Source organism: Bidens hawaiensis, unplaced genomic scaffold (genome assembly GCF_021521415.1).
Source record: "Bidens hawaiensis isolate Kalapana, Puna unplaced genomic scaffold, B.hawaiensis_p1.1 tig00001961_1, whole genome shotgun sequence".
Taxonomy (NCBI): Eukaryota; Viridiplantae; Streptophyta; class Magnoliopsida; order Asterales; family Asteraceae; genus Bidens; species Bidens hawaiensis.
In genome coordinates this window covers 2,092,863-2,103,513 of record NW_027491109.1, presented here as the reverse complement: position 1 = coordinate 2,103,513, position 10,651 = coordinate 2,092,863, and the positions used below count along the sequence as shown (strand labels likewise).

The 10,651-nt window shown below is 33.5% G+C and overlaps 1 long non-coding RNA gene across 1 annotated transcript; it reads left to right on the top strand.

Moving 5' to 3' along the window:
- The first annotated feature begins 974 nt into the window (after positions 1–974).
- LOC143603122 (uncharacterized) lies at positions 975–4,626 on the top strand. The gene is made up of 3 exons (XR_013147993.1): positions 975–1,088; positions 3,071–3,271; positions 4,551–4,626. It is a non-coding gene; the product is annotated as an uncharacterized LOC143603122 (long non-coding RNA).
- Positions 4,627–10,651: the final 6,025 nt, after the last annotated feature.

The window sequence follows — 10,651 nt, the reverse complement described above, 5'->3', positions numbered from 1 at the left end:
AATAGCAAATCTTACGTTTTGTAAGATTAAATCCAACATAGAACGAAAACAACGATGTTCGGTTGTTAAAAAGACATAGATACAATATGTTTTGGAAGTTTGAAGCATGAAACAGAATATTATTTTTAGTAATAAAACATTAAAACTATAGTGTTGCCTATACTGTTGCCTAGGGCTATTCAAAACTATCCGAATTTGTATCCGACTATTCGTATCCGAACTGTACGGATATTCGGATATCCGAAAATTCGGATTCGGATAGCAGTCTTCAGATTTTTCGGATATACGAACTATCCGGTATTTTTTAATTTTATTTTATATTACACAATACACATAATAACAAAACCCTAGACATTAACATAACAAGCAACACCTTTCTCTTCTCTTTCACACATCGTCCAGGCAGCACCACCGTCGCCACTTGCCAGCCGGCAGCCACCATCGGACAGTCCCAGCCACCGTCGTCTCCATCCATTCAGCCACCATCGCCCGTCTCGCCTGCCACCGTCGTCTCCAGCCAGTCAGCCACCATCATCCGTCTCGCCAGCCACCGTCGTCTCCGGCCATCGGCCGTCTCCATCACTCCCTTTCAAGTTTGTTAATTCCTTTGTTAAATTATTATATGTTTGGTGGTTGTATTTTTGGTTTGTTTGATTTTGAAACTTGTTATTTGGTTGTTGTGTGTTTGATTATTAGATTTGGAACTTGAATTCTTAAGATAATATATGTTTTTTTTTGTTATTGTTTCTCTTTCGGATATTCGGATATCCGAGGTTCGGATATCCGAAGTGGGACGGATTCGGATAATGATTTTCACTATCCGAAAGGTTCGGATATTCGAAAGTTTGGATATCCGGTTTTAAACAGCCCTAGTGTTGCCTTATCTTACTTTAAAACTTTTATGTAAGGTTAGAGTTTGATCATGTTATTTTGTACATGGCAGGTTTAGGCATTGTGATTATAATTTTTGAGGGAAATGGTGACCTCCCTATTTTACAATTATTTTGGGCGTGCTATTTTGTGGAAAATGTTGACGGATCGTTATTGGAGGGTTTGTTGGAATATGTGGTCTCGGAAATTAGAAATATGTATAGGTATGTACAAAACTCCTTAACTTTAAAATACATTAATATTGTTTTATTGTATTTGGTTAGAATTCTAAGGGTAACTTATTTGGTCTCCTCGCATTCTACCTTTTATAATTTCTTTGATATATTATCCTCTTCATTTCTCAAGTCATTTAAACAATATTTTATAATATTATATGGCGTATTTGGTTATTTTTCGTATCTGATGAAAAACGTTATTTATCATGATGAGACAAGCAACGAGGATGCAACTTATGTGCTCCGATGAACAAGCGACATGTGTGGTTTACTCGTTTTCAATTTTATCGGTTAGGTTAAAAGCCATTTTTAAGATATATAGGCAATACAAAATATCAAAAATCAGTGGTTCGATGCTAAAACTGTATTTAAAAAAAAGGGCACCCAAAATATTGTCTGCGTGTGGTATAACCGGTTTTTAAAACAACCGATGGTGTTGTTTTAAGTATGTAAACTTGACCAGTTAAGTTTTTGTCTGTTGCTGCTAATATGTTTCCCATCGGATTCAAACTCTTCAAGTGGTTTATGTTAGTGTTGCTACTTAACATATGTAAAAAAAATTATATTTTGTGTTCCTAAGTTTAATTGTGTACTTTTAGTTTACTAAAATTTAGTCCAAACTCCAAATAGGGTTGGCTTTGGTGTTTTAGTTGTCATTTAAGTTTTTGTTAATAGTTATATGATTGTGATAGAATATGTGCAAGTTAGTTTCCTCTGTTGCTACTAATATGACTTGAGCTCTTTATGTTGTATGTTGGTGTTGCTAATTGTTTTTTTTAAATATGTGTAAGTTGAGGGGATGATATACAATCTTGAGTTGGCAATATGGGCATACTACAACAATCCAAACTATGAGGCCCAAGATGGTATGCCCAGTGACATTCAGATTGTCAAACTAGTGCCATGTTCGGGCCCATTCTGATCCGCTTACTTTATCGAGATTGATGCGTACAACAAGCTTATCATCGTCGGGTTTAGAGGGACGCGTACATTCTCAGATTTCATTACCGACATAGCAGTTGCGAGTGAGAATAGAGTCCCAACTCTTTGGGCCCTCATTTTGGGATTGTCCAGGCTGCCGGCTGGTTTTTAAATCATGAGATGGGATCCCTTAGACACTACCTTAAGGAGAATGAGGTTGTTAATTTCTTCTTTTTTTAGTACAATGGTTCAATTTATATTCTGGGATCTATCAATCACATGTTTCATTATATGTTTCATTTTTGGATAGTTTGCTATTATGACTTGGCTATTTAGTGGTTTACATATTATATTTTATATGCTTTCTATGAACAAGGAGACGTGGTTTGACCATTCAACAAATTTCATAGAATTTGTCTATTTCTATTCTTTTCATTTCATGCTAGTCAGACTTGAAGCTGTTAATTTTTGTTGGTGAATTCCATGTCTTTTACTTGGGTTGTGTCACACGATTCGGTAGCTCTTTTTGAATCACACAACCTGAATCACTAGGGTGGTTTGTGTAACTTTTATAAATTGATTCCTTTGATTTATAATTTATTTCAACCTATCTTTAACCACTATTCACCAACTTGTGTAAATCTTTGTGTTGAATTAACATGTTTTACTCATGTAAACTTATGACATCCGTATTTTTCTACTATTACATAACATATTAGTTTTTCTAATGATAAAGACACTTGATAGATTTTAAGCATTTGAATGCAATTCTAGAATCGGTATCACACATTTGACCAATGATCATTTAGCCCATGATATCCGGGTGTGAAATACGAGAACCCTACCTTTGAAGTAAGGGTTCAAGTCGTGTAGTAAGCATGTTAGATGGATTTTGTGGTTTAGCCATTAAAAGAAATTCAACGCATTAACCTATATCTTATTTATAAAGGTTTTCATTAAAATTTATTCATTGACCCTTTAAAGATTACATACAACACAAAGTGACTCACTTCTAAGCAGATTTGTGATCTTTCTTGTAATAGGGATTTAAGGTGAGGCTGACCGGACATTCACTGGGTTGTGGGATTGCCTAGGTGCTGGCGATAATGATCCAACAAAAAACAAAAGAAGAGTTAGGTTTTAACCCACATATAGTTACAGCCTTTGGGTATGGAACGCCACCTTGCGTTTCAACAACACTCGTCGAGAACTGCACAGATTATGTAACCACACTTTGCATGCAGGTTGGTATATGAAGGTTTCGTTTGAACTTATGTGCTGCAATAGTTAAAATGGTGGTGACAATAGGCCGGGTTTAGGTATTTCTAAACTCATGCCTGATTATTAAAGTACGTCCCAAACCTGTAGGGAATTTGATGGGTTATTAGCCATTGGGTATCCCATTAGTGTGGTGACATGACCACGGGTTTCCGGTATCCCGTTAGTGTATATACTGGGTAGCATATTGTCATATATACATCAAAAGGAAAAAAGAAAAAAGAAAAACCATCCTCATACTGTTTTAGAATTGATTTATTGAAAAATTACATATGCAATTAATTTATTGAAAAATTACATATGCTAGTAGTTTGGTAAAGTGAATGAATGAAAAATTAAATTCATGCTACACAAACAGAACCTAGAACTACATCTGAAGTTTTCACCCAGAAGACCATCTAGCTTATTGTTTTCAAGTTATATATAACTTATTTCTTGTGTATAGAAATATAATACTTTATATTGATTGTAATAAGTTTTAAGGTATACTAACAAAATAAATTAAGAATTATTATATCAGGTTAATCGGTTATATAATCGGGTAAAATGGCGCCATATCATAAGGTAGTTGGATCGGGTAGACGGGAATATTACAAATCCCAAACCCGTCCTAACCCAGTCCCATTCCCTAATGAGACAGGAATTTGTTTCGGGTTTCAAGTATTCTCATCAGGTTCGGGTTTCATTGTCATCCCTGGTTAAATATGCAAAACAAATTATAGTTTCTTTATGTTATGAAAAAGTAACTAAATAATATGTTGTATATAAAATTTTAATTGAAAATAATACAAAAAAAATCATTAATAAATGGTAAACGTTCCGAGCCGAGACATTCAAAATAGAGATAGAAATAGCCGAGCTCGGCCTTATCTTAGTGGCTAAGTTGCATTCAAATGTTTGTGAGTTTCAAGATGTCATAGTGTGTGAAGCAAGCTTACTGATGTTTACATTAGGATTGCTATAGGGCTAAGTTGGCTAACTGCATATCCATTTTAATAGATTGTTGTTTCAGGATGCCATGTCATACATCATCATAAAATGGCCACCTGCCATGTCATCATTTTTTTTTACTAATTATCGATTACTTTTTAAATGGGAATATTCCGACATAAAAGGATGGTTACCTAAAGCAAAAGTTTAAAAACTCGTCCAAAATCATTGCCAGGATAATATGTTGCAAGATCATGTTGACATTTATTAAATTAAATTTTGAATAGTCATCCATGTTTATTTCTTGACATGCAGGATGACATCGTCCTGAGGCTTAGTATTGCTAATATCACGAGGTTGAGAAACGAGATTATGTTGACCGACTGGTAAATAGCATCTAACACTTGATAATGACAGAGTATACAAGTCAATCATTATTATGATAATATTTGGTGGAATTTAATATTTACATGAAAAGCATATTGGAGAAAGAAGACATGGGCAATATTATATATATTCTCGAGAAGGCAGAGCTCGTCATCTCTTCTCTTAAAAATGAAGCTGGGGAGCTAGTTGATTTTTTAAGGTTTGGAAGCGAGCCCGAATCTAAGGGTATGCTCAAAAAAGTTCTTATCAGATTTTCTTATTTCGCTAGGGTTATTAAAAAGTTCGTGGTTTGCTCGATAAAAGTTCGAGAAAAGCTCAAAACTAAACGGGCTGGCCCGGCTCATTTGTTTGTTTAGATTAAATCTTAAAGTTGAGCGCACACATATGCCAAAATAAGAAGAAAGTAAAAATAACATATAATATACCACTTTGATATTTGAAACGTTATAAACAGAACAAAATATAACTTTATTATAAGTCTTATATAAAATGTATGTTAAAATATCATATATTTGTTTTTTGACATATATCGAGCTAAAAACGAGCAGAGCTTGAGTTCGGTTTTTCAGTTTAATGAAGTAAGCGTGCCGAGCCCGAGTCAGCTCGTTTAAGTTCGAACTTGCGCCCGAGCTAGCTCGATTACAACCATATGTTTCACACGCATTTTGGGTTGAGCCACTAACCCGGGAACACAGCCCATTAAGTTTTAAATTATATTGTTGAATAATTCTATGTAATTGATTAAAATATTTTGAAATATTGTTTGATTCCTAACAGTTGTTCCTTGCAAAACAGATTTTACAAGTGAGGTGCCTCAGTCTAACACCTAAAAGAAGGATGAGAGTGAGTTTGTCCCAAGTGGAATTGTTTATTCCAGGCAGCGTGTATTCATTAAGAAAAAGATAGATACTGAAAATGGCAAGGCGTTCGAAATATTTACTCTTTTGAAAAGGAAACCTGGGCAACATTTTCAAAGGATTTTGCTTTCAACAAACTCTTTTGAAGACCATAAATGTGATTCCTATCATGATCGTTTGAGGGGCATCCTCAAAGGTTTGTGAGTTGCAAATGACGTCCCCCTTATTTTCTGGTCAAACTAGTAGAGAATACATCATCAAAACACGATATTTTGGTTCAGAGTTGAGACATAATATATTGTCTCCAAAACACAACACTTTGCGGTCAAAACAGTGAAATGAAGCCAACTATTGTGGCAATTTGTTTTAAAAAGGTAATTAACTTTTGCAGTAATTTGTTTTTAGAATGTAATTATGCATCCTACTTGTTAGAATTCGTTTGCGTTATTGTGTTAATAAAATTTGAAGAATTGGCATCACCGAAAATACAAACGGAAAGCTTTGGTTAAAGTTTTGAAAGCTTTGCAGATTAAAACTAGGGATGACCTAAAATGGTACCGATACCGAGTCGGTTCCAAGCTTTGAGTTTTCTATCTCGGTACCGAACCGAGCATTTCATCGCCGGTACCAAGGATTTCAGAAAATCGGAACCGACATTTTCGGTACCGGTGCATGTACACGCTCATCCCTAATTAAGGCTCACGAATCATATAAAGAGGATAGGGCGTGCATATATGCTTCTTTAATCAATAAACAAGAAAACTTAATGTGGTTGTGAGCTGAATGTGCAATTTTGTGATGTTGTGCAAAACTTGTATGGGGTGAGCAAGAATGTCCGGTTGTGGAGGTGAGGCTTTAGAAAAGTCTTGTGAGCACCGATGCTGGCGAGACGATTGGGATTCGAGAAGTTGTGAGCAAAGATTAAGAAAGCTTTAAATTAGTGTTGGAAAAAGATGTTAAAAATTTAGATCATTGAGCGGGTTGTTTTTGAGTAAGATGTAGTAAAGTAATGAAACAATATAGATAATAACTTGCCTAGGGAGTGGTTTCCGGGACACGAGTGTGTGAACAGCAGCGATATGATGAGTGAGCGGCCCGCGCGTAAGCATTGTTCTGATCCGGATAGACATTGTGATGCTGTATGTAGAAATATCATTTATTAATAAAAACAATGAACACATAATTTTTCATGGCAGATTGAAAGTTTAAACTATTATCACCTATCATGTTTTTCATCACATTTATTATACATGAGCTTGAAAGAGGTTTAAACAAATAGCTATAACAAACCGAGATGTTCACTTTCCGGATGGATCCAAGTAATAACTGCAACTAAAAACCGGTAACAACAATCTGTTGATCCAAAGGAATTAAAAAGATACTTGAATTAGGGGTGAGCAACAACCGAATCGTTAACCGAAACCGAATCGAAAACCGACGAAACTGAACCGATATAACCGAAAACCGAATTAACCGAACCGAACCGAACTCTTCATTTTTTAATATTTTCAAGTCTTTTTCCTTCTATTTCATGTATTATATGCATTAATAGTTTAAAACTATCATTTTTATGTATTTATATCTCCAAAGCATGTATTAATATCTCAATTTCATATGTTTAAACCTTTATTTCATGTAGTTATGCATTCATTTCATGTATTTTTAAGCAAAATTTTAGCCTAAGTTTGATACTGGTTATTAACCGAAATTAACCGAACCGAACCGATAACCGATCGGTTAGGTTGGGTTAATGCTAATAACCGAACCGAACCGTTCACACCCCTAACTTGAATAACCAGTTACTTTTTGAACTATTTTATAAAATTAAGGTTATGGCAAATCGGCCACTTTAGTAAATTAGACTTAATAAGTGCATTGCATAATAGTCCATTGGTTTTTTTTTTCTTTTCACTTTTGGTTGGATAATATAAGGAGATAAAATAATTAAAAAAAATCATTTTAAAATTTATTTGAATGCTTATTTAAATTCAATTTAACACGAATAATTTTACAATATAATGATTTAAAAAAACTTCTTAAGAAACAAAAGAAGCACTTTTATGTCTCAATAGCCTTTATTTGGAAACTTGTTACGTTTTTTAACTTTTAGGATAACGCCCATCCATTTGAGACGTTAATTAACTACACACGGGTTTCGGCACAAGACGATGAAGAGGAAGAGACCCTCTCTGGTGTTAAGGTTACCCAAGTTGTGTCAGATTTGTTGTTGTGCCTTGAATCTGGCTCTTGATGAAAAGGAGAAGCTTGTATATGAACTTGGCCACTACATTACTAACGTGAAAGAAGATAAGTGGTTTGCCCACTTGAGTGCTTAGGTGATCTTGCCAAAATGATTGCGAAAACAAGATTACACATTGATTATCCGTTAGTATATCGTTTAATAAAGTTATCAATAGTTTTCCCGATTGCAACAAGTGTTGAAAGATGTTTTTCTTCAATGAAGAATGTGAAAACGGATTTGCGTAATAGGATGTGTGATGAATACATGAACGATTCTTACATTTGTTACATTGAAAGAGAATTCCTCCAACAAGTTTCGCTAACCGATTATGTTTCAGTTGCAATTTATAAACTAAAATTCACTTAGCGTTGATGAATTTTGCATATATATTAGATTTATTTTATGTTCAGGTTAGATAATGGAACGAGGATCTCTTGGCTGCTCGTATAGTTACCTGTATGAAGACTAGAATTTTGTTTATTTCCTTTATTTGGGTTGTTTGATTATGTTTTTAATTCCGGATTGAATGACTATTTCTGCTGCTACGGTTATAAATTTAATTCTAGTTCGACTATTTCCTTATGAATGACCAATAGTAGGACCTCCCGAGTTTGAGGGCTTACACAATTAAACACTAGAAAACCCCAAAGTATATTGTTGGCCCGACCCGAAATTTTTACGCCGGCTTTTTAAAAATCCAAGAACCAAAATTTAGCGAAACAACAGGAAAAAAATCCTAACTCTACACTGTTGGCAACCACATTGTTTTAGGCAATAGAAGTCGATCACAATTTCAAAAGAATTTTTAGTGACAGTCCTTCTTAAAAAAGGTCAACGTGGTTAAAATTTACCGAAAAGCCAGCTGCCACGTCATTATTTTTTATTAATTACCCAAACAAGTTACCTTTTAATGAAAGTTTGCTCGACATAAAAGGATGATTCCGTTATGTAGAAATTTAAATGAACATCAATAGAGGTTTGTACATGTTAATTTGTTGACAAACTTACATGTGGTGATAAAAGGGTCCTTGAATAATCAAACTTTATGAACGTTTGATGGTTGAAAATATTTAATTTGGGGTCAGGCTAAACGTACCTCTTCTTGCTAAACATACACTCATATGAATTTTCATTTCCTTTAACATGTGTAATTGGCATGCTGTCCGTCTTATATTATTTTATAATTCCCTTAAAATATCAAATAAAAAAATATGAATTTTTTATTTTTATTTTACAGTCTTTTTATATATTTTTATTATTGATTTTATTATTATTTTTCTTTAAAATCTTATTAAAAGTTTATTTATTTCTTACATGTATTAAAAGCGTATACTTTCTCTAGCTAGTTTTTTATTTTTTTTATGAAATGTTTCAAAACAATTTTTTTGTTAGGTTCTGGCACATAATATTAATGTTACTTAGAAAATAGCCAAATTTATTTATCAAGTTGTATGTTATTTAACCCTTTTATTTAAAAAAATACAATATGAATTTTTATAAAAGAATGTAAACTATCTCTTAATTAAAAATAAAAACTCTTAAAAAGGATTAAAACATGTATAGAAAAAGAAGTATTTTCTTTTAAACAAGAAAAAAACGTTTTTTTTTAAATAAGAAAAAAAAGGTTTTGTTTAAAAAATGCTTTTTAATATACATAAAAATATAAATAGAAAAAATACTTTTAAATAAAATACAAAAATGTTTTTAAAAATAATAATGATAATAAAAGATGACAAAATGACAAAAATAAAATAATAAAAAAGTTTAAATCATATTAACGTAAAATTTGAGGGAGAGAGTGTGTTTAGAAAAAATGAATAGGATGAGGATACATTTAGCAACACCCTTAATTTGTGACTGCTTTAGCGACCAATTATTTATCAAATTTAACAAGCGTCAACCAAAACTAACTGTTTACAAAACAAAGTTGATTAACTCGATGATAAGGGGGGAAGGGCCACTCATGGTTACAACCAATGCACCGTCCAATATTGCATCGCCACATAATTTCTACACCTAAGTACCCACAAACCATAAATAACTAGCAACACATGCTCACAAGTAGTTTAAAACTTTTTGTTTGTTTTTTAGCTCTTCTAAGTAAAATAAATGTCAAAAATGAATCAATTTTATATGACAAACATTTGCCATGGAATGAAACCATATACCTTACCCACATGGGGTGGCCACGGTGTTACCATGTGGTTTGGACCCAAACCATATTGATGCACCGTCATCTCTAAGAGGTTTTGAGGTGTTTTCCAGCATCGCTATATTATGTTCGTGTTTCGCTATTTCTATTTCTTTCCCGCTATTTTCCTTTCTTTTTCCAATATTTATATTTCGATCTCAAACATTTCCTTTTCTGCCTCCAACTTTTCCATTTTTTTCATCGTATTTTTCGATATTGTATACACCTTCTGCATTGTTATATTCGCTTTCTCTATATCTATCTTTACCTTTTCCAATTCCACCGTCGAATTTTTTATATGCGCCATTCTCATTATTCTCATTCGTGCTTGCGCCTTTTTGATTTCTAGCGATGCCTTATCCATTTCAATCTCCGCCTTCTCCATTTCCATCTTTGTCTTCTCTGTTTCTATCTCCGTCTTTTCGTATACTATCTTAGCCTTTTTCATTTCCTCCTCCGCCTTTCCGTATTTCTTATGAGCCTTTTTGTATTCCGTTCCAGCTGAAAATGCTGTCTCCAAACTGAAAATGCAGTACCCATGAAAGTATCAATTACAATCAAATTGTTCTTATAAAGAAAAAATAAAATAAACTTAATAACAAACAATTTGGCTATATGTTATGGTGGGTGAAAGACAAAAAAAAATGTGCTATCACTTAGGCGTTAGTGTGCCTTTCACCTATATGCATATATATGACCACTAGAAAGCTATTGTTACAGGTCTTTGGCCGTTTGCTCT